This window comes from Dipteris shenzhenensis, chromosome 7 (assembly GCF_047967505.1).
Source record: "Dipteris shenzhenensis isolate YYH24624 ecotype China chromosome 7, Dip_SZ_1.0, whole genome shotgun sequence".
Classification (NCBI taxonomy): Eukaryota; Viridiplantae; Streptophyta; class Polypodiopsida; order Gleicheniales; family Dipteridaceae; genus Dipteris; species Dipteris shenzhenensis.
In genome coordinates, this window is record NC_141602.1 from 33,992,675 (window position 1) to 34,000,253 (window position 7,579).

Consider the following 7,579-nt stretch of genomic DNA (forward strand, 5'->3'; position numbering starts at 1 on the left):
TGAGCTCTTCACCTAGAATTAAGGAATAAATCCATTTTCTTAATCTCTCCCTTATGAGGCCCTTTTTGAGCTCGAAATTCCCCTAATGAATTTGTGGAAACAGAGAGAGAGGTAGATCTTGGAATTCTACCTAGATCAGAGATTTGGAAGGGGGGGGGCGAGTTTGGACTAAATGAGGCTTCCCATAGTTGCATAGACAGCGGTTGGTTTCTGATGGTCCAAGTACCATTTTGGATGACCTCTCAAGCCATCTCAGGCTTTTTGAAAAGGAAAACCATGTAACCATTTTGTAGAAGCATATACTAGTGACCTTCAGACCTTTACGTGTCCAAAAATTATGTTCTATCTATCCTTCTAGAAAAATAGCCCGTGGCCTTGGACCGTGTATTAATCTGACAATAGCATAGGCGCACAACCATTTCGTTGTTTCATTTAGAATACCATTGTACACTTCTACCATTGGGATCTTAAATTTTCCAAGATTTTCATCTGCTCGAGAACTTGTCTCATCTTTTTCGAGTGCTCTTTTTTCGTCGATGGCCTCCAAGTCTGCTTGTTCTGATCGTATGAAGATCTTCTTTGCTCTGGGGGCGAGCATCTCCAAGGCCGTCTATTTAGGTACCGGGGGGGCCTTAAATAGGATTTGGCTTCCACCCTAGAGATCTCGAGCATAGGTCCCTTTTATTGGCATCTCAAGTAGGGCTTTCCCCCTCTAGACGTTCTAGAGCATGTCGGGAGGCTCCATTAGTCTGTCGATTTTGGCTCACAGCAGTAGAAAAAGACTGCACTTTGATAGAATCTTATATCTTTCTCTCCTTCTGTCTGAAGCTAGGAAAGCATCCTGAATATCTTTGACATTTTGCCAGAAGTCATTTGAGTACGTAAACTTCTCCAATAATTTTATGCAGTTCAAGGATGTCACTCTCCTCCAAGTGTAGAGTCAATCTAGGGAGAGGGCCAACGGGATTCGGTCTATCTGATAGTCTTTCTTTAGTCATTTGCATGTCAATATTAATGTGACTTTTTGTGTCCATGTAGTGATTGAGCATGGGTCCTTGAGTGTCTTGAGCTTTGAGGCTAAGTCCGCCACCACTAATGGCAGCTAAGTTGGCCAAAACCCTATCGCTATCACCGTCGCTGGTCGAAGCCATTGTGATTTGCCTTATTCTTAAATTGAGCTCATGAGAATTCCTGAGCTATCCATATCTTAGTCACTTTGAACTTATAGGATTGGCAATGACCTGTGTGTGTGTGTGTGTAAAATCTAAAATCTACTATATATATGTATATATTTAAATAAATATTCTATTAAATATTTTAGGTATTTTATATATAATATAAACTATATATATATAATATATTATAGTGTAATACATAATATCATATAATATACAATATATTAAATAATATTTAATATATATGATTTTATGTGTGTGTGTGTGTAGAGAGAGAGAGAGAGAGAGAGAGAGAGAGAGAGAAACATGGATGGGTGTTGGGGGGGGGGGATTTTTGTGCGAATGCTTTGCCCCTCGATCAACATGACATGGCCACTCATACTCATCTAGTTGAACCATTGAGGACATTGAGCATAGAGCCAAGCGGGAGAGAGAGAGAGAGAGAAACATGGATGGGTGTGGGGGGGGGGGGGGGATTTTTGTGCGAATGCTTTGCCCCTTGATCAACATGACATGGCCACTCACACTCATCTAGTTGAACCATTGAGGACATTGAGCATAGAGCCAAGCGAAGCGGTGCCTACGGTAGAGGGGGTCTTTAAACTTGAAATTTTATTTCTTGAAAGTAAAGACATTTTAAGATGCCACCTTGAGACCCAACGGAGTGGGTCTCTATCCGTCCTTGAGACCCAACGGAGTGGGTCTCTCTATCCGTCGTAGACGGATCAAGCTATTTGTATTTTCAATTTGCTTACGAGATAAATAGCTGGAAATTCGTGTGAGCTTTCCTATGCTTGCCAACAAAACACAAAATATCCATGTTGGAGCAAATGCTCTTGTATTAACTTATTTTCAATTTGCTTACGATATTAAGAGCTGGAAATCGTCATTTTGGACTGCTACTTCCTCTTCATCCTCAGGCGCAAAGTAAGGATTATGAGGAGCAGGCCTAAACTTGTAACCTGTGAAAACATAGAGAGCTAAGGTTGCAATCTCGGAGGCGAGTAAGCTGAGCCACCAATAACGATATGGTAGAACTCCGGCGACAACCAAATCCAAAAATCTAGTGAAGTCGATATAACAGACGACCACCATGTAATATTGACCAACCAGCGTCAGCTTCCCCAGACTTCTTGCCATTTTCCCATCAGTACGTGCAGCTTGGCGAAGGCGCTTGATTGAGCGAATTATATGAAATAGGAAGGCACAGCAACAAGTTATATCTACGAGGAAGGCCAATCTACCCAAAGGAAGCCAGTCCTTAGAAGACGGTCCAGTCTCTCCGATCTGTCCGATTACAATTTCTGCTGCGTTAGCCAAAACTAGCTGTAGGGAGATCCCAACGGTCAGAACCCAGTTTTCATTGTCTTGACGGTGAGGCTTCAGACTGGAGCATCCCGCCTCAATCAAGATGATCAATGAGGGCATCACTTGCTTCAAGATGTAGAAGGCAATATCCCAGCTATATCGCGGGATTCCTGTACGCTTGATGTAAGCAGTATTCTCTGCCTCCGAGGACAAATAGAGAGCCTTGACAAAGATCAATACACCCATTAAAATGTGGATACGGTGGGTGGCAAGTTTCTGCTTCACGCAAACGTAGATCCAGGCGATGAAAAGACCGACATACACAACGAAGAAGGAGGAGTAGATTGTCGGCAGTCGTGTCAGCCAATCCGAGAGATAATCTTTCGTTCCGTCGGTGCCCTCCAGATTGTAGAAAGAGGCTGTCAAATTAAACGAGACTTGGATATCGGGCAGGCAATTAACAAAGATCAATGCGAAGCGCTTCGCATTGGGCGCAGCGAAATTGAGATGGAATGCCTTGGAACCGTTCAAGTCCTTGAAAGTGAAAAGAGGTTTGATGAAATTTGTTTTCAAGACGCATTGCGTTAGTTCGTCCTTGGGCACAGTGAGCGTCCGTTCATCCCCGGAGGAGAGGGAGAACCCCAAGAGATCCTCGTTGGCATCAGTATGATTTGTCCACCAGACATCAGACGCTTGGAGTCTTAGTTGGAGATCTATGCTCCCCCTACGTGTGAAGCCGAAGCTCCCAATCTCGATTAGACTGCGAGAATCATTGTGGAGACAGATGCTGATGATTTCAGCTTGGGAAAGTACGGGGAACAAAGGATGAACCATCAGAGCGATCAAGAGAAGCAAGCAGGACAAGCGCAGTCTTATAGCGTGTGCCATTTTGGAATGTGGTAGTTGTGCACAGCCTTTCCTCCCTCTCTCTCACAAAGTCCTGCTTCCAAACAATTACACCTCTCCCTCGCTACCGAGTGTTTGCTTGCTTCCAAACAATTACACCTCTCTCTCTCTCTCTCTCTGTCTAAAGACAAACCCCCACGCAGTGACAAAGAGTTACACCTCTCCCCCCCCCCTCTCTCTCTCTCTCACACACACACACACACACACACAAAATTACTCTCTGACCTCCAAGCACTGAGAAGTCGCATCGTACGAGCTTACCCTTCTCCACCTTTCAAGTCCACGACGACAACAACGACACAGAATCTTTACCCCACACGGCTTCTTTGCACGTGAATTTTCAAGACTTTTTCGGGATGTCGACGTTGATGCACAATTCAACATCTTTAAGCCAGGCGTTGATCGTTATGAAGATCCAAGGGTTTTAAACGTGCTTTTTAGAAAAGCAACCTTTTGTGAGCTCTCCTTAAGCCACTTCTACAATTTTAGGCCCTTGATTTTAGATTAATCTAAAGGACTAAAACACTCCTTCCAAATTTGACCCAAAAGCATACTTTTTAACTTATTCTTCCTGCATATCTATTATATAAGGAGGGAGATAATTGCATGTTTTCTTTCTTGCCATCAATTGATTGAGTAATTGTTGGACAAAGCTCACGACCTTGCTACTGAAACTCCAATTGGATAAGAGTGAGGAGTCAGGTCCAATTTGGAGTTAGAGCCATGACAGAAAGGCTGCATACCGCAACCTAGTTGGCCCCCATGTGCACTCCTTTAGTGTTTCGTAGCTTTGCCGCACCTCTTGCAACTGCTCAGACGCCCGTTCTTAGAGGGCTTTCGTGGGAGGCTCTTGTGGAGACGGAATTTCTTTGTCTCCACCTGAGCATTACAGGGCTAAACCCCTTTTCTTTCTAAAAAAGCAACATGGAAATAAATTTGTGATGCCAGAAGCTCTCCATTATTGACAATTACTGACAGAAGGGCGAACGTTGAAGTATATAGGCTACACAAGGACGAAACTTTGCCATATTGCAAGGGGCTGGCATATTTGCTACCTTCTGGTACGTGCCCAGATCGCTTAGCCGTGTCCAATAAACGTACTTCCTCCTTGGCAGCAACTTTACGGGACCTAGAATTTGAACCATGTTGAAACATGAGTGATTTCACAAAAGAAGAAGGGTCTGAAAGGGATGAAACCACAAAGGAAGCAAGAAATCTGTGAATGCAAGGAGAGGAAAAGAGGTGTTCCCTAAGGAGACGAGCTGGGGACCATTTTTAATTCTCTTTTCATGGGTTAAATTTTCTAAAAATAGAAACAGTGAGCCCAAGTATGTGAAATGCTCGGGGGGTTCATCTAACATATATGCAGGTTACCACGTGCATTCAAATGAAGAGGTTTTTTACTAAAAAAATTCAAGGTGAATTTACAAAAATACATTTACAGAAGGGGTTTTTCAAGAAATATAAAAAAATAACCCATAAGTTCATAAAGAAAAAGGGATCCTTTAATTCATGAAAATATTTTAGGACAGGGGATTTTTAAATACCCTTTGAACATACATTACACGTAGGGTTTCTTAATAGGTGCACCCCCCGCAGTAAAATGCACGATTCTCGGTTTTTATACTTTTAGATGCTAAATAGTACCTCCCATTGCCCCACTTGCAAAAGGAGTGCCATGATCTCACCTTGACATGAATAATTTAAGAAAAGAAAGAGTGTCATCATCTCGCGTAAGAGTGCAAGTATGGGAACATGCAATTCTTAGTTTTGAGGATTCTCGATGTGTGATTGCACCATTTGGAGAAAGAGCTTCATGATATGGGGTGGATGAATGATGGTAAAAATTAAGTAAAAGGAGGTGATTTGTTAAAAATCAAGTGTGAGAGGGAAGAAAGAGGGCATGTAAGGTGGACCACTTTTTTCACGATTATAGTAGTGTAATAGCTTTTAAGAGGTGCCACTATTATTGACTTTCAATTATCAATTTGCAAAAAGAAAATATGCATGTTGGACCCATTTAAAAAAAAAAAATCACATTCATTTGTGTCAACTTATGGTATAGCTATTCTAAATCTCTATAATAGTACTATCATTGACATTGAATTGTCAACTTGCAAAAAGAAAAATATGCACGTAAGACCTATATTCTTAAAAATCACATTCATTTGTGTGAACTTATACTCTAAACATAATGGGTAGTCACTAATAAATTATAATGCTTAGTCTTGGGCACCACCATTAATCCACATGATCATGCACACCCACATGGTGAATTAAACATGAATCCATGCAACCATTAGGCATTGCCTTGCAACAAATATTTTTCTCTATTAAGGAGAGGTTTGGGGGAGGACGATTGAAAACATTTGGTTCGTTGGATTGTGAGATTGAATATAAGCCATTGGATTTTTTCCAAGGAGTTTTGTGGGTAGTTGCTTTTGGCGGCCCTTCTCACAACCTCATGCCCCTTGCTCTCATTATCAACAACCCCGTCTCACCAACATCCTGCGAGAAGCACCAGTCCAACAATTGTACTCAAATGCACTCTCTTCTCTCTCTCCCCTCCCCTCGTGGCAGGCTGACAATCATTTGCAAAGTCGTTCCTAGCTAGGAAAGAAATCTATGTCCTTACCGCTCGAATTATTCAATTTTTGTAAGTAATCCCTTCGTTTCCATCCGTTACCTAACATGCTGAGTTTTTCTAAGGTTTTGGTCGCATTCATTGCTTCCAAATCCATTTTAAATTCGTTCCTAGGAATGTAATTTCGTGTTGTTTGCATCTTCGATGTGCGCTTGAGCTCGGATGGTGCAAATTTATTTCAATCTTTGTTGGCATTGTGACGCCAAAAATTGATATTTTTTATTTGGCATTGGTATTATTTTCTTCTATGTTTGATAAGAGTTTGAGTATCAAGTGATAGCTTGGCGGCTCTCACTTATTTTTATTTTCTAAGATATTGTATGGGATTGAGAGAATGAGTGGATCATTGTAAATACCATAGGTATGAATTATAAATACCTTAGTATGGGGTGAGAGTTATTTGTGTATGGGATATTATGGGGTTTTGAGAAATAGGAAGAGTGAGTCATATAAAGAGGTGGGATCATGTCCATGTGTTCCAATAATATAAAAGAGGTCACATGTCAAGCATGTGGAAGGCATGTGGAGGAGTGTGGAGTCTAGAATTCCCATGTGGGCTAAGGAGGATGTGGACATATGGAAAAGAGAGGGTTCCTATGGGCTCCATGTGGGGAGACTCTTGACTCTCTCAATATTTTAAGAGTCTTGAGCATCTTTTGATGGGACACATGGCAAGAGTAGCCAAAAAGGACATGGATGATGACATACGGGCTTATATGATTAATGGAGAAAAGAATCTATAGGCACCAATTATAAATGGGTGAAGGAGGGTGACAAAATCTCTATAAAAGGAGCCCTCCTCTCCCTTGTTGATCATCTCTTCACCATTAGGCCTCATGTTGCTGTAGCTCTAGTCTCTTCAAGCCTCTTCCATGAGCCTTCTCTCCCTCTTGTAGATATTCTCTTATGTAGACTCTTGAGTCCATCTCCCTCTAGTTCATTCTCTCTCTATGAGTAGTCTTTGAGCTTCCGCTCCCTCTTGTACGTATGAAACCTCTTCTTCTCCCTTGTGTTTGTAGTATTTTGAGTTACATTGGAGTGGAGCCTCACTCTATTGACAATGAAGATCATTTCGCATTCCCTCTCTTGAGTCTCTCTTCCCTTTTCTTTCTTTCAAAGCCTTAAAAGTTCTTTCTATTCGGCTGCTCATTGCACATACACGGTCCATTCATTTCTCGAGCCACCAAGGGAGTTACTTGCTCTCTTCTAGAAAAAATCTATGAGTGGTGGATCGTTGATGAAGGTGGAGTCTTGAGGGAGCATCCTGCTCAGGCGAAATTAGCATGGGTGGAGGGCAGTTTTCATGACAGTTTGACCCCTGTTAGTATTTTGATCATAACTTTCTGCACGTTAGCTCGATTTTGATGAAACTTATATCAGCGTGAAGCTCTCTTCAAGGCGCATATCTCTATGTTATTAGACCTTGAATCAGATACTACAGCAAAATGTTATGAGTCTCTGTGTTTGATAGTCTATTTTCATGATAGTTTTTACCCCCGTCTAGTAAACTGTCCATAACTTTCTGGCCACTTCTTTGTTTCTTACG

General features: G+C 41.7%; 1 pseudogene; it reads right to left on the bottom strand.

Moving 5' to 3' along the window:
- Positions 1-2,036: 2,036 nt before the first annotated feature.
- On the bottom strand, positions 2,037-3,371 carry LOC147900256 (protein CANDIDATE G PROTEIN-COUPLED RECEPTOR 7 pseudogene; annotated as a pseudogene).
- Between the last annotated feature and the right edge of the window lie 4,208 nt (positions 3,372-7,579).